The sequence below is a fragment of the Protopterus annectens genome, chromosome 8.part0 (genome assembly GCF_019279795.1).
Source record: "Protopterus annectens isolate FY-2018-M chromosome 8.part0, PAN1.0, whole genome shotgun sequence".
In the NCBI taxonomy this organism is placed as follows: domain Eukaryota; kingdom Metazoa; phylum Chordata; order Ceratodontiformes; family Protopteridae; genus Protopterus; species Protopterus annectens.
This window is the reverse complement of record NC_056741.1, coordinates 816649286-816670002: the sequence shown is the minus strand read 5'-3', so window position 1 is coordinate 816670002 and position 20717 is coordinate 816649286. Positions and strand designations below refer to the sequence as shown.

The 20717-nt window shown below is 43.0% G+C and overlaps 1 protein-coding gene across 1 annotated transcript in view; it reads left to right on the top strand.

The window, feature by feature from the left end:
- The window catches only part of LOC122809069, a 553596-nt gene that overhangs the window by 434969 nt on the left and 97910 nt on the right, over positions 1 to 20717 (top strand). The gene's annotated exons all lie outside the window — the stretch shown is intronic.

The window sequence follows — 20717 nt, the reverse complement described above, 5'->3', positions numbered from 1 at the left end:
CCTAGAATCTTTGTTAGGCGGATGGACAGATGAGGAAGATTCCGACATCTCCTTTTTCGTGGCCGCTGCCACCATCATGGCGTCCACTGGAACTCCCTTTGTGAGGTAAGCCTTGTCTTGGGGTGCAGTAATGTACTTATTAGGCTTTCTAGGGACTGGTTCCACCGTGTCAGGTGTCTCCCACGCCCTTCGAGCAATCAGCTCCATTAACTCATCGAAGGGCAGAGTGACCCAGGAGGAGGAAGGGCAAGCACCGAATGCCTTCAGCAGGACTGACTCATCCTCAGAAGGGGGAAGGGACTGCCAATCACCTCTCTGCTTTAGGATCTCCAAGATGTCAGAAAAGGAGACATCTTCTGAAGGTGACTTTGGGGACCCTTCTGACTCATCAAGTCAGTATCGGATGTCAAAGATTCTTGTGGAGAATCTAAGTGTCTCCTCTTACACAATCTTTTCCTGGGGACTTCTTGAGGGCATCCAAAGAAGCCTCCGAGGAAGAGGGGCACCCTCCAGGGGTGGCTGAGACACCGGTGCTCGGCGCTTGGATGTGGCGTTGGTGCAGAGGAGGATAACGGTCCTTTATGGGGAGGAGAGGCTGCTTATACTGATGTGGTTGTCTGGGTTGACAACACCTTCCTCATGAGATCGAAGGCCCCCGGGTCCCGAGTCGAGGTATCTCCGGTTCGAAGAGATGGGAAGAATCCCAAAACAGGCACGAAGGCATTGACCCTGAGGGCGGAGCCGAATCGATCCGAGCCGAGGCCCCGAGAGGAAGAGTCGGAACCGAAACATCGGTTCGACTCTCGGCCCCGGAACCAAGGATGGATCTTCGGCTCCGAGACTCCGGTACCGGATCCGATGGAGTCGAGGTGAACAGAGCCGACCGAGAAAAGGACGGTTCTGGCTCCGAGGGCTCCACAATCAGTAGATCAGCCTCTTCCGGCTCCAAAGACTGGACAGGTCTCGGAGGAGGAAGAGATGGAGATAATGGGAGGCCTTCAAGTTTCGACACCAATTGGGTGGAAACCGAGATAAGTTTGGATAAGGCCGTATTCTCCAGTAATTTCTGCACCACACAGTCAACATCGGTGTCAGAGAGGGGCCTGGAAGAACGGGTCGAAGGAATCAAAGACGGAGCCGACCTCAACAGTGTCTGGGGAGGGAGCTCCATCACCGGTTCCAAGACTCGAGGCTCGGAAACTGACAACAGTTGAACACTCGGCTCCGAAGTCTGTGGAACCGGTGATCTAACTTTAGCTGAAGAGCTCGGAGCCGATGACTTGGGCTCCGACGTCTTCGCTTCCTTCCAGGATTTGGATGCCTGGTCAGAAGCATCCAGAGCCTCTTGAAAGGAAGGTTTTAACAAACCTCTATCCATTAGTTTCCTGCGCCTATCTGTCATGACCCTCCCACTGAAAGAATGACAAATAGAGCAGTCTTCTTGCAGATGGAGAGGGCCAAGACAGTAGACGCAGGAACTATGATTGTCAGTTACTGACATCTTTTGCCCACATTGGCAATGCTTGAAACCCGATTTAGCCTTTTCAGACATGTCACTAATAAAAACTGAAAAGTCAAGTCCAGTAAGAGAGTCAAGTCCGGTGAAATTGTCGAATCCAGTAAGGTAGTCAAATCCGGTAGTCAATCCAGTAAGGGGTGGTAGGCCCGAGGAGAACTCTAAACAAGTTTTAATATACTCAATGGAACCGAGTATCCCTCAACCTTACCACACACACACAATATACAACTAACAAGCTTTTTATAATAAAAGTACTAAGAAAAATATAAGAATAAATCCTAAATCTTATCTTAGATGCTCGAGCTCGACCCAGTGATGCGAACGCTGCAGCGGCAAACTAGATCTGAGGTAAAGGCAGAGGGGGATTGTGGGTATTAGGTGATCTCGAGCTTCTTCTCGATGCAGAGCTTGCAAGTGGCCGACACGGAGCCGAGGATCAGCTCCGAACCCATGTGTAAGAACAAACGGCGAGATTGAACACTCTCACATCAGTGTTTAAGCCTACTGTAGAATATTTTAGGATCCAAATATTTAATTGATTTTAATAAAGTGATTTGTGACAATATGTAAAGGAAGTGATGTAGGGACAACTTTATCTGATGAAGTTCCTCTACTTGTAATAAAGGAACAAAAGCACTTATCATACATACGATGTGTTTGTAGATTTCTACCTGCGATTTCTCATTTTTCTTTTGGTTATTTTTTTTGGTTCAGATATCCTCCAGTTACTATATCCAAAACCACTGGTCACTTGTGATGGCTGTCTATGAAAATCAGTTGAAAAAAATGATACCCAGCTGCACCAGAGTGGGACAGTTAGGCAAAGACTCAGGGATACTGTTTCTGCCCCCCCCCTTTTCAGGTCAGAGAAACCCCTGGTTGCTTTTCAAACCTCTATTGGGATGGTGTCCTCCAAGAAACTGCGTCACTATGATAACTTATTTTTCACTCAGCGAACTGATCTTGAGGCTGCTGACCATGGCAAAACCATTTCTAACATGGGCTTTTCTACATCCTTGAAAAGATGCAGTGAGGTTCTATAAACGTAATCCCAATGGCCATGGATGTCTTCCCCTCCTTTTCACTGTCCTCCAGTTTAACCTTCACTTGCTACCCAAAAAGGTTGGTGCCATTAAATGCGGTGTTGATAAAGTATGCCTAGTAGTTCTCTTGAAAGTCAGTCATGTGGAGCTTAGCATAGTGGTGTATTAAGACCCTGGTGTTTACTACCCAAGCTTTGTCTGCAATGATGGGCTAAATGCATAGTGAACATCATCTTACATACAGCAGGAAATTTGAGACCTGTGCCATGATCTTGCTTTTTGGCTTAGCATACTCCACAATTTCTAATGTTTTGGACATCTCATTCAGAATTAAATGTTGAAAATACATCATTTGTGCCTGGTTGCTGTTAGTAATAAAAAAGATAGTGAAGGCATAGACCCTTTTAAAAAATGGTCTAACTCCTTATACAGCTTAACTGTGGGGTGAACTTCAGGGCTCTGTGGGGTAGGAGCCCTCCAGAGCTATTGCTTCCACCAGTGTTCAAAGCTGCGCTTCTGGAAAAATACTGCCAGTCCTTTGGGGAGCCAAAGTATTTGATCAGGTCTCCAAGATATTGAAACTGCCATGTCAGGGTCCTTCTAGGCCCTCTCTAGTGACCAGGGCAATCATGTCATTCATCTATAGGAGGATCACCCAGGATGTTAACAGAAGCAACCAAAATGTCACCTAAGTCACCTTCTCTAAGGATGTTGAAGTACAAACAGTGCAATCCCCTTATCTGGCTTCATTTGTAAGACTTCCAACAACTTGGGTTTGTTGGTGGGAAGAAAAAGTAGAATCAGCCTTTGCCATAGACTCTGAATCTGGCTCGGGAAATTCTGGAAGGCAGTCAAATTGTTTCCTTTTAAATCTCTTCTTGGCTTGCATACTCAATTTCGAGGGCTCTGAGAAAGAAGATCCTGAGACAGACTCAACCTCAGATTATCTGTAATGGTGCAAAGGGGAGTATTCCTGTCTTCTTCCTCAGCAGTGAGGCACTCATTTCAGGGTAGGCACCTCCTGGATTAGGGTCTAGGGAGAGAATGCCTGTGAAACAAGTGCTGAGGAGCCTTCTGCAATGGTGGCTACAGCACCTAAATTAGGCTCAACATCACAACTGCTAGTCACCAAAGGCACTTGGCATAGATAGACCAATGGCAGACCACACCAATGGGGATACATCAAAGATATTGACCCCCAGGAAAAAGGAATTAATGTTAGCTCACAATAAAAGGGATACTGTACCAATCTGAGTACCAAGCCATCAGTGACAAAGCAGTGCATCTGTAGACCTAGAGGGATCGAAGGCCAAACACACCAATCTCAACACAGTGGCATTCTCAACTCGTCACCCCTGACTGTAATCATCTGCTGTGATGGCATAGATGCTGGTGATAGCACTAAACCAGAGGTAACAAACCAGACTGGTGGTTCTGCTTGTAAACAGATGAGTGGTCTTAAGTCTACCAATATGGAAACATGGGTCAATCAGGAGGTGAGAGATCAATGGATAATGCACCCCCCTTAATCCAGACCAGAAATACTATGAGATGGGACAATAGAAGGTATTAATCTTCTTGACCTTGCCCTCACAAATATTTCTGTAATCTCCTTTGTGAAAACCTGCTTTGTGGCTCCTAATAACTCCTCTGCATTCAGGAATTACTCCCAAACCAGTTGTTTAATATTTACTGATCTTATTGTTAATCAGAAATAGCATAGCTCCCCAGCAAATCTTGTAACTAAATTTACTACCTAATGTTTTACTCTCTCTGGGATAGATGCATCCATACCAATTAATTGTAAGCAAAATGGCAAGTTTAAAAGTAAACCTGTATGGTGGAACTTCTACACAAAATAAACTTGTTAGACAAAGCTCCTGACCTTCACTTCAATATGTCCGTTTCATAATAAAAGGGATTTAAGACTAGTAGGCAAGTCTCTCAAACTTACCATTAGAAAAGATGGCCAGCTATGTCTTTGGAATTAGTTGCAATCCTACATTCAGCTATAAGGCCTTCTTCAGCTATATTAAGAAGCTTAGAAGTAACCTACAATTCTGTACTGAACTAATCCCAAATGGTACCTCCTTCTCTGAACCAAAGGACATTGCTGATATTTTTGCAGACAAATTATCTTCCAACTTCACACCACTCACCCTTATCTCTGCCCTTTTTGATTCTCCCTTACATTTCTTCCTCCTCAGATCAATCTGGACCTAGTCCTTTTTGCACTTTCCAAAATTAAGTTAACTTCCATGGGTCCTGACAATATCTTTGAATGTTTACTAAGAAGCATAAAGTCCCAATTAATAAAGTCGTTTCATCATCTCTTCAACCTGTTTTTCCACTGGTTTAGTCTCTGAGGTGTGCAGAATGGTAGCTGTGGTGCCCTTGTATAAAAATGGCCCCTGTACTGACCTTGGGATTTACAGACCTATTAAGTCTCACTAGTATTATTTGGAATGTTATGGATGGAATGTATTACAGCTGACTTAATAAAGAAGGATGTAAGTGATGTCATATCCCTGGCTACACATTAGTTTGGCTTTGTAAAATGCAGATCATGCCTGCTCAACCTGTCTGAGTTCTTTTGAGTTACTGAGGTCATGGATAAGGGGCACACAGTCCACACTGGTTATCTGGATATTTCCAAGATTTTTAACACAGTCCCTCAAGCTATTATTGATAGACTCTCCCAACTCAATATTAATCCATATAAAAAAGTTATGTACTTACCATACAGTTCCATCTGTGTTGTCCATTTTGATTTTTCCTCAACTGATAGGTTCGTATCTGATCCTCAGATATGATTCAGCTGTTGCTAAAACACGTGGCAACCAAAAATTCTCAAACTTCTCCCTTACCTCAGATCTTGTTTGCTGAGTTTTACCAGAAATTAAATATTTATTATGCATAGATAAAGGAGGTGTAAAAATGCATGTATTCAATATAGAAAAAGACCATATGAGGAACTCAATATAAAGGACAGTGATGTTTCTTAAAAACTCATTCTTCCAGATGTTTGCAAATTGAAAGGATGGGGGTTGGTGGGCTGGGAGTTGAGGAAAAATGAAAATGGACAACACAGATGGAACGTTATGGCAAGTACATAAGTTGTTTATCTGATGTTGTCAATTTTCATTCTATCCTCAACTGATGGGACAGAGTCCCCAGCTACCTAAAAGCTGGGTGGACTCTAAGGAAGGATATTCCACAGCAGATTGAACCAAATGATGCTCTACCTTTGGAGACCAAATCCAATTTGTAATGAGTAACAAAAGTACGGGGCATAGCCCAAGTTGCTGCTGCACATATGTTGTCCATGGATGCTCTGGAAAGGAAAACTGAAGAAGTTGCAATGGATCTAGTTGAATGAGCTCATACTAGTTGTGGGAAGGTAATACCCATTTTTTTATAAATAAATGAGATAAAATCAGTTAGCCATATGGCTAAAGTTATTTTGACAACTGGTTTACCTAATTTCAAGTCTGAAAAGGAAACAAACAACTGGTCTGTTTTTCTAACATGTTTTGTTCTATACAGGTAAACACGTAGTTGTCTGTGAACATCCAATAAATATCCCATGTATTTGCCCTTGTTAGCAAATTTGGGGAAGAATATTGGCAAATTAAAGGCTCGATTCATATTCAGTTATGACACTGCCTTGGGAAGGAAGGAGGCATTTGTTTGCAATGTCAGTCTACCCTTGTGAAAAATCAAGTATGGAGGTTTTGAAGACAATGCTTGAATTTCTGAAATTCATCTAGCAGATGTAATGGCTACTAGAAAAAATATTTTCCAAGTAAGATATCTGAGGTCTCATTTAGCTGCTGGTTCAAAGGGGGAACGTATAAGTGCATGCAGTACCAGATTGATGTCCCATGGGGGAGTAAGGTCCTTAAAGGGAGGTCTTAAAATAGAGTGCCTCACTTGAAAGCGCTACAAAACTTATGAGAGGGTACTGAGGAACCCTCAGTTCCAATGTGAAAACTTGATATTGCTGCCAACTGAACTTTAATGGTTGAGGAACTAACTCATTCTTGTGAAAAGAAGGGCCAAAAACCTACTGTTATGTTATGTATCGGAGCTGAAAATATGATTTTGATGTGCCCAGTACACAAATTGTTTCCATTTACTGGAACAGAGTTTATGTGTTGAAGGTTTATGGGAAGATAAAAGTATATGACAGACAGGTGAAGACAGTTTAGATTGTCTGGCTATTAATGGAATTGGAGAAGCCAGGTCATCAGCCTGAGGTTTGATATATCTGGATAGAGCATGCCTGTCGAGTGAAACAGGAGGTCAGGACTCGGATCCAGAATCCAAGTTTGGTGAGGTAAGTGAGGTTAAAAGAAGGGGAGCCAAATCTGTCGAGACCAGTAAGGTGCAGTGAGGAAGACTATGCTCTTCAACATGGCAGCTTTCTGTGGGAATTTCAGAGTTAACGAGATTGGTAGGTAGACAAAAATTAGACCAAGGGAGTCAATCGTGAAGTAGAGCATCCCTCTGTGATTCTCTCTGTGGGGGGGTTAGGGCAAAGTAGTTGCTGCATTTGTTGTTTAGGGGAGAAGCAAAATGATTGCAGCAAGGCTGGCCCCATCGACAAAAAATCATTTATGTCATGTTCTTGTTGAGAGACCACTCCTGAGGTAGAAGATTGCACCTGCTCAGTTTGTCTGCTACCACACTAGACTTTCCCGGAATGTGCATTGCTATGAGAAAGTGATTGGATGAGATCACCCATTGCCACATTCTGAGTTCTTCTCCAGACAAGGGGTAAGATCTGGTCCCTCCTTGCTTGTTGATGTACCAAACTACTGACATAATGTCCATTTGAATTGCAGTTGTCCCCGAAGGGAGAGCATTTTTAAAGGCCTTCAATACTAAAAGCACTGCTCTCATCTCTAGGACCCTGACATGCAAGTTGTCCTCTCCGGACAGCCAAGTGCCTTGGACTGTTTTCTGCAGAAAATATCCCCCCACCACCCCAACTGTGAAACATCTGTGATCACAATGGCCTTGGGCTGAGGAGGAATGAACTAATGGCCTTGTAGAACTTGATTTGACTAAATCCACCACCTTATATTGGTTTTGCATATCTGAGTGAGTTGTATCAGAGTTGACATGGGCTGGTAAAGTATCAATCATTGTGTTGCTAGCATCTACTGTAGAATCCTCATGTAAAATCTGGCTAAAGGTACTAGTGTTACTGTCACTGACATTGATCCTAGAGCTTGAAGGACTAAGTGGGCTGAACTTTTGGTACTGCAGATAACTTTCCTGACTTGTGATCATATGGTTTGAACTCTTGAGGGAGGCAGTGAAGCTATCATTGCGTTTGTGTTGAACAGAGCTCCTATGAATTCCAAAATCTGAGTTGGTTCCAGTTGAGACTTTTCGTAGTGTATGGTTATCTCCAGATGAGAACATGTCTGGAAAAACCTGATCTCTTGCCCTTATTAATTGATGCCTGGTCGAGGCAGTAAAGAGATGGTCTTTTAGCTATGGAAACACCTGGAATCCTTGCAGTCTCAAGTGAGCTGCTACTACTGCCATACATTTGAACACCCTGGGGGCTGTAGTGAGACCAAAGGGCAGAACTCTGATTTGGTAATGACTGTCTCCCAGCCAGAAGTGTAAGTACTTTCTGGATCATCTGTTGATCTTTATGTGATAGTAAGCATCATGAAGGTCTATTGATCACATCCAGTCTTTCTTACCCAGAAAAGGGAGAATGGACTGAAACGTGACCATCTGAAATGTGGTACATCAATCTGACTTGTTAAAGTTGCTGAAATCCAAAGTTGATATCCAGTCCCCTGTTTTCTTTGGCACAAAATGAATCTTGAGTAAGTTCTAGATTCTGTCTGGTCTGGTGGGACCTCTTGGATGACCCTTTATCTAGCAGCTTTTGTACTTGAATCACTGCTTGTTCCATCTGACTGGGTTGAACACTGGGGATTCTCTTTAAGATTGGAGGTGGAAGGGAAAAGGGTATTAGATAACTTCTGGAAATAATCCTCTGCACCCAAGTATATTTTGTTATGTCTAGCCAGGCTCTCTGGTGCAAGGATAAATCACTCCCAATTTCTTTCAAAGGGGGACAACTGGGCTTCCTTTCAGGAGTGCTAGGAAGATCTATCAAAGAAAGAATCTCTGGATCCCTGGTTTTGTAGGCCACCTCTGCTACATGGGTGGCATCAACCATTGGAATTTCCTCCTCTGCCCCTGGGAGAATTTCCTCCATATGTGTCCTGGAAAGGACCCTGGGATTTCCTGAACCATATCTTCTAACCAACTCATTGATTCCTAGAAAAGGATATCTGAGGGGGTCAAAAAATGTATGCCAATGGCAGACAGGGTTTTTCCATCCTTCTTACACCTGGATAATATGTCCTTCACTTTTGGGCCAAAGACATGCAGTCAAAAGGAGCACTGAAGAAAGAAGACTTGAAGTGCTCCGCTAAATCACATGAGCATATCCAGGCATGTCTCCTGATGGAAATGTCTGAACTGGTTCCTTCAGCTACATTCAAAATGAGCCTCATGGATGAATTCAAAATAGACTGCATGGCAGCCAACTGAGAAGCCTTGGATGATTGGACCTCTGCAAACACGGATCCTGACATGGTATTTGACAGTTTGTTAATCAAATCCCTCTGCAACCTAGTAAAGTGTGCCAAATAATTCAGCTACCTTAAGGCGAAGGTCACTGAGGTGTAAACATGTTTCCCAAACCTGTCCATCACCCTAGACTCCCTGTTAGGGAGATGAACAGTGGAACTATCCTCAGCAAGTTCCTTCTTGGTGGCCGCCAACACGACCATGGTATCAATGGGCACCCCTTTAGCTCAAAACTCCTTCTCCAAAGGTGGTGCCATAATGTTATCCAGTCTCTTGGGTATGGGCTCAACTGTGTTGGGTTCCTTCCACTCCCACCAAGAGACTAACTCAAGAAGCTTGTCAGTGGGCAGAGTACCCCAGGAGGTAGATGGGCCAGTATGAAAAGCCTTCAGGAATACTGACTCTTCAGATGAAGGATTGCTGTGCGTCCAACCATATCTCTGATTTATGATCTCTAGGATGTCTTCAAAAGACACATCTTCAGGAGCTGGTTGGGGGACCCTTCACCTTCTTCGAAGTCCATATCCTCCATGATCAATGGTTCTTGGGAGTCCAAGTGCTTTATCTTACACTTTTCTTCTTAGGGACCTCCTCAGTGGGATGCTCCGGGGAGGTTTCAGAAGAAACTGAGATACCCTGCTGGGAAACCGGGGGGTCTTGGACTGGTTGTCCCTGTGGTAAAGAGTGATGAGACCCCTAGAGCAGAGACATCATGATAGAAGGCTGAAGATCCAAGAGGGTTGGATCCATCTGTTCTGTCTGGGCAGATAAAACCATCTTCACAGCCTTGAAGACAGACCGCTCTGGAGAAAGAGAAGACCTTGGATCCAAAAAGACAAGCTTTTGGACCCCTGTCCTTCTCCAAAAAAGACAGGCTTTTGGACTGCTGTACTTCTCCACTCTGAAGGCAATCTCCCCAAGGTGGAAATTGGAGCCAAGCTGTCCAATGCTGAGGCCCTCAGGCACCCAGACAACTCTGACAACTTTAGAGTTGACTCCAACACATCAGATCCAACAGAAAAGCTTTGGTTCTGACAGCCCTCCAAATCCAACTGAACCAGAGCACTCAGAGTAAGCTTTGGATCCAATGATATTGGTATGCTTGGATCCAAGCCAGACAGCTCGGATCCAGGGACTCTGAAACAAATGAAGAAATCAGATAAGGAAGTTGTAGTGTGCTGTAGTAGAAGAATGGACCTCATGACCCAAAGGAGTAGGAGCCGGTAAGACACCCATTTGACTCTACACTGAGAGGATCCTCCACACCACTCTTTCCACGTTTTCCTCCATCAAACTTCTGGAAGAATGAGTGGAAACAATAGATGGGAACCTGGGTCTGTGATGCTCTAAAAATAGTAAGGGCACCCTTGAGGGCACCAAATTCACAGATGGTGAATATTTTGTCCTTGGTAGATAAATGAGACTTGAGGCAGTAGGGCTGGATGTAGTCTGATCCTGTAACTTTTTCATCGGATCTAAACCTTTACTGTTAAACCAACACCAACAAATGGAGTGACAGATACATAATCCAACTTATATCCCATTTCTGGAAAAGGATACCTTTACCTATTAAGCAGAGCACTTCCCTAGAAACCTTTAAAGCTAGTCTGGATGAGTGATCACAAATTTTCACTGGGGATATATGGAGAAAGTCTGGTTAATGGGGACATTATTAGTCCCCCCACAGTATTGGGTGATGCAATGAGCTTCTGACTGGCCTCTCTTAGGACATATACTTTAGAAAGAAATGTGAATCTGTGAACCCAGACCCATTTGGGTTGGTTGCACATTCCTGGAGAGCTTCTCATAGCTGACATCCAGCAAGGATATGTTGGAAGAAATGGGCTTAGCAGAGAGAGGCCCAGACAGGGAATTCCTGGAATATCCACCTCAAAGAAACACAAAATGCTCACCTACCAATGAGACCTTGACAACTCTGACAAAATGTTTGCACATGCCAAATTCTACAGGATTCCAGATCCTCAGAATAAGACATTTGGGAAGTGGGCACAAAAAAATTCCCTCAGACCTGAAGGTTCTTTTCTCTCACATCTAAACACATATTTGTCCATCTCTTTCTCTCTGGAAATCTTTTTACTTGTTTTCCTTAAAATAATGTGTTGAGGTAGCAGGTTCCTGGATTCCCACAGAAGGCAACAAACCTTTAATCATCAATTTCTACACTCTTATTTTATCCCACTCATCAAAGTTCTTGCACATCTTACAGTTCTATCCCAAATGAGCAGCTCCCTTACATACTACATATTTGGAATGGGGATCTTGTGGGGCAACTTGTGTCCACACAAGGCGCACTTCTTAAACCGTACATTCTCCATAGTCAAGAAATCTACAAACATTGAGACTAATAAAATCAAAACCATCACAAGGCCAGAAAAATCCTAACAAACTCTCAACTAAACAGAGGTGGGGGTATGACAAGCACTGCATACACATTAGCAAGACAAAATAGTGCCAATGAAAAGTGGAGATTATTAAAGCTAATAATGTCTAAAAATTGGAAAAAAAATCACACCGAAAATGCAAGTTAGACTTCTAGCTGAATTAGCAAAGAATTACCCAAAGAAAGTAGGGAAGAAATCTTCTAAAACAGCACTGCTAGCAGGAAACCCAATAAGTGAACCATTCTGCAATCCCAAAGAGATCCAAAGTAAAGCAGGCAAGAAACTGAGGACAGTTTTGTGCAGGGAATTAAGGGGAAAAGAATCTGAAGCATGGAAAAGTTTAGCAATTGGTGCTGAAGGGATTTCAAACCAAAGATGGAAGTCCTAGCAGTAAAGGAAATTAATCATATTATGGCAGATGTACACACACACAAACACACACAGTTTTTTTTTTTGCTTCAGATTCTTCAGTGACCATCAAGCCTCCCTCCCACCACGGTGAATATCCCATCATTACCTCATGAGGTAACAGCCTTACAGATATTTAAATATTCCTCTTATCAGCAAAGGTAAAATGGCAGAAGGGAATTATTTTTTTGCTTACAACCGTATCATCCCCTTGCATATTCCTACATCATTCCAAGGGATGGTGTGGAGTATGTTTCAGTGAAGGATGGATATCCCACTTCCACAAGTGCACCTTCATATACCCTGCCCCTTGAAGGCAACTGTAGCCAATAATCTCAAGTGTGCTTCAATGATTTTAATGTGCAGTCTACACTTCGAGCATGCATCCTTCAATACCCCCCCTAAAAAAAAAAAAAAAAAAAAAAACAGGCAAGAAGGCTGGTTGTATCAAAGAGGATATTATTGTTCTACACCATGGAACTGGTGGAGTTGGAATAATAAATTAAGGCGGATGCTGAGGAAGAGCCTAAATTTTTGCAAGTATGTTTAATTAACTGTAGAACACAGAACAATAAAGTGATGATGGCAACATGGACAACCCAAACATTTAAACAGCTGACAAAAGGGGAAGAAGAATGACAAGGAAATGCCTGCTCATTTCTTACTATGTAAGGGGATGGTGAGGGAATGTGGTGGTTGTGTGCTTCTAGGACATGAGCGGAAATGGTGATACCACAGCAGTGCCAAGAGGTGGCTCCTGCTTGTCTGGCAAATGGGCACATCATCACATAGGTGGGGGTTGCTCCCTCACAGTATCACTAAACATCAACCTTTTGATGCAACTTAGCACATTTGAGGAAGATACAGATGAAATGGAAAATACCCAAATAAATTACAGAATGTTGGATTCGCTCTAACTTGCTCCAGTCAACAGTGCTAACAGTTCACATTTTAGCTCAGCTTATGTATTTCTTCCTGAGGGTAGGCTTCCTGGTGTGACATTAGAGGGGCAGTCACAGCTGTGGGAACTGCCAAGGATTGTAAGTCTTGGGAAGATGGTCATGGAGGGTTCTAAAAACAACAGTAGTCATGGGAGAAAACCTTTCTGTTGGTAAGTATGTTTTAAAGAGCCACTGTCGGACATAAACAAGTAGGATGCATAAATGGAACTGACTACCTTTCTAGAGAATAAAGCACAAGGACCAGACCGATTTCAAAGGACTGGATGGGGGCAATCTAACCAGTGTAATAACAGAATTCCTATCATAAATTTTCAGTAGATCACTGGTGAGTAAAACATGTCAGAGGATTCGAAGACAGTCAGCTGTGCTTGTACCCTGTATGGGGGTGTTGCAAAAAAGTTCAGGGAAATAAAGACCTGTTAACTTAACAGCTACACAGAAAGCAATGGAAAGAGTCAGGGAAGACTGGTAGCATTTCTAGAGGACAACAATCAACAGGGGTTCACAGCCAGATGGAGACTTCAGCCATATCTGATTCACTTTTTTGACTGTGTTGCAGGGGAGCACCAGCTGACAAAGCCTACCTGTACTCTGACATGGGTTCTGACCTGGTTCCACATAGGAAGCTGACAGAAAAACTGGAGAGAGTAACATAAGGCCAAAACAGAAGAAAATGGCAGCTGTACTGATGAATGATAGGACACAAAGTGGTGGTGAGATGGAACAATCCTCAGGGGTTCTCTTCCAGGTCCAGTACTCTTCACAGTATTTGTCTCAGACAATTCTGAGGAAAAGTGAACATGATTATCATCAGCTAATGACAACAATCCAAGTGTAGCAACAGAAATACACAAAGAAGTGTCTTAAATGATTAGGAAAGGCTGAACAAGCAGTCAGAAAGGTTGCATTTCTTTGCATTGAAGCTTCATTGCTAAATTACTGCACTTAGGCTACAACACCACTAGTATGAAGTATCAGCTGGGGGGAGTGGAACTAATGTCAATAGAACAAGAAAAGTAGATAGGGTGTTGATCACACCTAGATTAGATCATTGTGGGCAGCAGCAAACATAAGTCTACGGTGCATCCTCAAGGAACAAACTTTAGAAGTAAAAAGGTAATGCTTCCACTAAAGACAGCCTTGGTCAGACCAAACCTTTGACTACTGAATGCAGTTAAAGAGGTCATACAAGTAAAACAGGACATCACACTGTTGAGAAGAATTCTGAAAAACTACAAGAAAGATTCATAGAAAGGAGAGGAAGGAATATGACTTGAGGTTAGAGGAGCAACAGTTCTTTCACTTGAAACCAGGAAAGATGATACTGCTGCACAAAATAACATCACGGAGATTTGAAGGATCATTCTGAACAGGAAGGACATGAAGAAAGTACAGCTGTGTAAGTAAACTTACCATAACAGTAGCTCACTGTTTCAGTAGCCTTAACTATATGAGTTATATCCCACCTGGGATATAACATCCACTCAGCTTCCTGAAAAAACGATATAAAGGATTAACCTGACATACATTAGTGGGTACTTAGTTGCCATATATAATAGGTGGGGATAATGAGTTCTTACCATAATGGCAACACACTACAGATTATTATAGAATACGAATGATCTCACAAGTATAGACAAAAAAGAAATAATATTTAACTATATTAAGAAATGGACAGTGCAAATAGCAATGCTACAGGAGACACATTTGGAAATAATTGAGCATGTCAATTTGACAAATAAAGGATTTCTGGATGGATACCCAGCAGAATATCAGTGACAAAAGAAAAGAGTACTTATATTAATTGCTAAAGGAGCTCCAATAATGATACAAGAGGGAAAAAAGATAATAACGGCAGATTTGTAGCAGTAAAGGATTGCTGGTAAGGGATGAAGATTACGCTGGCATGTATTTATATTCCACCTAAAACTGCTATTATGAAGCTTTAAAACAAACTGAGAGAAATAATCAGCTTTCAGCAAGGAATACTACTTATAGGTGGGTACAGGAATATGATTTGCAATAATGAAGATTACCTGAGGAGCTAGAAGGGAAATTATATCAAAAGAGGGTAGAATTCTGCAGAAATTTAAGAAACTATTTGGTATGAAAGATGTGAATTAAGTAGGAGGAACTCCAGAGAGAATTTATATATTATTCCTCAAGGTTTATAACTGGGCAAGACTAGAGAGAAATTATATTTCACATGAACATGTTCATTTAATTGAGAAATTTGACACACATCCAATAAATATTTCAGATCATGCACCAATAAGTACCAAGATAAAAATGTAAAGGGATGAAGTAAAGATGAGTCACTGGCGTTTCCCCACCTATCTGTTAAAAAGAAAGGAATTTAAGGAATGTGTAGTGGAAATTTTTCAGGAGTTATTAGGTAAGATAGAAAGTACTGCAGAAGTTATAACTAGTCAGTGGGATAAAATGAATGTGGATTTTAGAAACAGGGTAGTACTAAAAGAAAAAGAGATTGAGTTAAGAAAAAAAAAGAAATCATGTACTTACATAACTTTCCATCTGTATTGTCGATTTTTTCCATTTCTCCTCATATATGGGTTTGGATCGAAACCCTCAGATCTGACTCAGCCATACTAAGCTTGTGGCCACCAAAAAGCTCTTGGATACCTCCACTTACCCACAACGCACCTCTTCCTGTTACCTCAGATCTTGTTAGTTAAGATTACTCCCTGAAGGAAGGAATATAAAAGGTAACTGCAAGAGATCATTTCTGGAGTATGGGAAAGCTACACAGAGCCATAAATTATACTTCCCATTCTATCAGAAACCATAGGTTGGGGGCTTAGAGGGAGGGGTTGAGAGGAGAAATGAAAAAAATCGACACTACAGATGGAATGTTATTGTAAGTACATAACTTCTTTACCTGATATTGTCAATTTTTTCATTTCGTCCTCACATATGGGACACAGTGCTCAGCTACCTTCATCCCAAGTGGACTCATGGAAGAATATTCCTCAGAACCATCAAACTAAAGGAAGCTCTTCCCCTGGAAACCAAATCCAATTTGTAATGAGTGATAAGGGTATGGTGATTTGTCCAAGTGGCCACTGCACAAATTACATCCATGGATACATTACTCTGAAAAACTGCTGAAGTTGCCATGGCCCTGGTTGAATGAGCCTGAACAGGTTTAGGAAGAACTACATATTGTCTGTTGTAGATGAACGTAATGCAGTCAGATAACCATTTTGCTAGAGTAACCTTGGATACTGATCATCCCTTTTTAGGGCCAGAAAAAGAAATTAACACTTGATCTGCCTTCCTAAATTCTTTCGTCTTACGCAGATAAAAATGTAATTGTCTATAAATGTCCAATAAATCCAGTACGTATTCTCCTTTACTAGTGAAGTTAGGAAAGAAGACAGGCAAGTTAATGGTTCAAGTAAAAAGGAAGGTTGGTATGCAAGGAAATCCTGTCTTTATGAAAATCACATGGGAGCAGGGAGTATAAAGCCTGAATTTCTGATAGTCTAGCTGAAGTAACTGCTACTAGGAAAATGGTTTTCCAAGACAAAAACTTTATGTCACATGTTGCTGCAGGTTCAAATGGGGGTTGAACTATAAAATGTAGCACCAAGTTAAGGTCCCAAGGAGGAGAAGGATCTTTGTGTGGTGGCCTTAGATATACAATTCCTTTCAAGAAGGTTGACAAAGTTTGTTTGAAATTAGAGACAAATTATCATTCTCAAAGTGAAAAACAGACAACTGCTAACTGCACTTTGATAATAGAGGCCACTGCTCCACTGTCAAAAAGATGAGCTAAGATTTCTAGAACAGAATGAACAGGAGCTGTGTAAGGGTCTATATCAAACTGTTGAGTCCAGATTACAAACCTCCTCCATTTGCTCCTATACAGCTTTTGAGTGGATTGCTTAAGGAATGATATCAAAATACAATGGACTGGAGAGGAGGGCATAGGTTGTCTGGCTATAAATGGAATTGGAGGAACCAACCTGTCAGCTTGAGGTTGGGTAGATTAGGATGAATCATTCCTGTTGGATGTGACAGATAATCTGGAGTGGGTTCCAGAACCCAGGGTTTTTCCCCGCAGGGGAGGCCAAAGGAAGGGAAAGCAGATTTGTTGAGGCCAAAACACAACAATGAGGATTATTGTTCTCTTCAATCTGTTTGCTTTCTGGAGAAATCTGGGAATCAAGGGGGTTGTGGGGAAAGGTGTACAGGAGAACGGGAGGCAAATCATGTGTGAGTGCATCCATAAGGAATTAGGGCAAAGTAACTGCTGCATTTGTTGTTCAGAAGGGATGTAAAGAGATCACAGCAGGGTTAGCCCCATACACAGAAAATCTCTTCCTCTACTTTCTGGTTGAGGGACCACTCATGAGGCATGAGAATGGATCTGATCAACTTGTCTGCAATAATGCTGGACTTTCCCAGAATGTGCATTGCTGTAAAAAAGCAGGTGGATGAGATTGCCCATTGCCACACTCTGAGCACTTCTCAATACAGGGGTTATGATCTGGTTCCTCCTTGCTTGTTTATGTACCAGACCACAGACATGTTGTTTGATTGAATCTCCTCTGTCCCTAGAGGAAGAGCAGCCTGAAAGGTCTGCAACACTAGGAGCACTGCTCTCATATCTAGGATGTTTATGTGCAAATTGGCCTCGTTGGAGGAGGTGCTTTGAACAGTCATTCCCAGATAATGCCCCCCCCCCATCTGAAAAGCATCCTTGGTGTTACCTGATCGGAACAAATCCACCAAAATAGAGTTGGCCTTCAGGTATCCGTAATGAGTATCTGATAAGACATCGGTTGATGGGTAATAGACCAGTGTGCAGTCAAACGCCATTGCAGAATTTGCATATGGACTCTTGCTAGAGGTACCAAGAATGTAGCGGCTGCCATTGAGCCTAAACCTCATAAGACATGATGGGAAGCTATCTTCCTGTTCTGGAGTAACTTTTGTGTTCAGCATCTAATCATTAGTACTCTGGATTGTAGGAGTCTTGCAGCCATCTGATTTGTGTCCAAAATTTCTCCTATGAACTCCAGTGTTTGAGCAGGTTCCAAGTGTAACTTTTTGTAATTTATTGTTATGCCTAGTTCTGTACAAGTTTGGATAACACAGTCCCTTGCCCAAATAAGTAGATGCCTGCTTGGGGCAGAAATGAGCCAGTCATATAAATAGGGAAACACCCAGAATCCTTGTCATCTCAAGTGAACCACTACCACTGTCATGCACTTGGTGAACACCCTGGGGGCTGTAGTGAGACCAAGGAGCAGTGCTCTGAACTGGAAATAACTATCTCCCAGCCAGAAGTGTAAATACCTTCTGGATCACTTGTCCATTTTTATGTGGTAGTACACATCCTTTAGGTCTATGGAGCACACGCAGTCATCCTGTTTCAAGAAAGGAAGTATGGACTGTACTGCGACCATTCGGAACTTGTGATGTCAAACCAACTTGTTTAATCTGCTGAGATCCAGAACTGGTCTCCAGTCCTCTGTTTTCTTTGGAACTAAAAAGAACCTTGAGTAAATTCTGAATCCTCTTTGATCTGAGGGGACCTCTTGGATAACTCTCTTTCCAGCAGTTTCTGAATTTGAATAACTGACTGATCCCTCTGACTGGGTGCAATGTCTGGGATTCTTCTGTTGGGGGGACGGTCTTGAGAGAATGGAATTAGGTACCCTCTGGATATCATCCACTGCACCCATAAACCACTGGTTATTTTTAACCAGGCTCTCCAGTGCAGGGATAGTCGACCCCTAATTGCCTCCATAGGTGGGCAATTGGGCCTCCTTTTAGGAGCACTTTAAGGGTCTCCCAAAAAATGGCTCTCTAGACCCTTGATTCTGCATGCATCCTCTGCCATGCATGCTGCATCTTCCAGAATTGTTCCCACCTCTGCCTCTGGGGGAACTCTCTCCACATGTGTCCTGGTAAGACCCCTGTGATTTCTTGAAACACATTTTGCCATCTCCTCTTTGACCTTTAGGGTATGGCCTCTGAGGGATGGAAAAATGTATGCCCACAGCAGAAAGGATCTTACCCTCCTTCTCACACCTGGATAGCGTGTCTTTGACCTTGGGACCGAAAAAGGACATTCCGTCAAATGGAGCATTGAAATAAGAAGACTTAAAAGGCATCACAAAGTCACAGAAGTGCATTCAGGCATGTCTTCTGATCGATATGCTGGAGCCCATGGCACTATTTGTTCCTTTGGCTATATGAGCAATAAGCCTCATGGAAGAGTTAGCTACAGAATGTAGTGTTACTAGCTGGGAAGCCACTTTCTCCCATACTCCCTCAGCTACGGCACCTTCAAGGGTATCCTTGATCAGATCCCATTGTAACCTAGTAAAATTGGAAAGGTAACTCAGCGATCACAAGGCAAAGGTTGCTGAAGAGAAGATTTGCCTCTCACATCTATCCATCATCCTGGAATCCTTATTCAGAGGATGAATAGTGGAACTCTCTTCCGACAGTTCCTTTCTACTAGCGGTTGCCACCACTATGGCATCTGCTGCAACCCCTTTTTTTAAAAAAGCTTTGTCAGCTGGCACTGTGGCAATCTTGTTTGGTCTCCAAGGAGTTGGTTCAATAGAATCTGGGCTCTTCCATGCTGGCCGAGCGATCAATTATTTGAGCTCATTGGTGGGAAGATTGACCCAGGAGGTAGAAGGTCGAGATCCAAAGGCCATTAGGCATACCAGCTCCTCAGAAGAAGGATTACTGGACTGCCAGCCACCTCTCTGTTTAAAAATCTCCAAGATGTCTCTAAAGGAGACATCCTCAGGAGGTGACCATGGGGATCCTTCTCCCTCATCTAGGTCAGTGTCTTCTGTGACTGACTCCTCAGTGGACTCCAGATGTTTCCTCATTCAGGTCCTCTTCTGAGGGACCCCCTCAGTGGGACAGTCTGGGGAGGCATCAGAAGAGGCAGGGGTACCTCAATGGGTAACCTGTGGCCTAAGGTCCCTATGAAATGTCCTGGTCAGAAGAGGTGCACAGGGGGAAAAATGGAACTGGGAATCCGAGGGCGGAGGTGACTTCCTAGTTGCAGAGGCAGCTATGGCTCTCTCCAGACACCTGAAAGCTGATTGCTCCTGAGTGGAGATGGAGTCCACCCCTGACAAGCCATGCTTGCAGAAGGAGGAGGTCCTATCCAGCTCCGAAGACAGTCTGACCAGTGTTGAAGCTGGCACCGAGCTTGCCTGAGCAGAAGCCCTGAGATGCAGAGACTACTCAGAATGGCTGGGAGTCAACCTCACTCAGGGGGTCAGCCAGGCTCGCTACGGCTCCAGGAACTCTCTGGCTCCAAGAAGGCAGAAGAGCTCTGAGCAAATGTCTGATCCAAGGAAAAAGAAATCTTCTGATCCAAACAAGAAGTCACCAGATGAATCAGATCTGAGGGCTCTGAGACTTGAGCTGAAGTTGGAGGAGGAACCAAAGGGGGAGTGGACGGCTTGGAAAAATTTAAGAGCATTTGGGTGAAAGTCAAAGGGGACTTAGTAATTCCCTGCACCCACAACATTTTCTAGACCATCTGTTCCATGTTTTCTTCTGTAAGGCTTCTGGTAGAATGGGAAGAAGAAGCAGAAGGAGATCTTGGCTTGCTTAGAAAGGGAGATGGAACTCTCAAAGGCACTGAGTCCACCAAAGGGGGGTACCAAGTCCTTGGCATTGAAGTTATAGGCCTAAAAGGGGCCGACGATTGGATCCAAACACAATGGCTCTGACCTATCCAGAGGCTCAA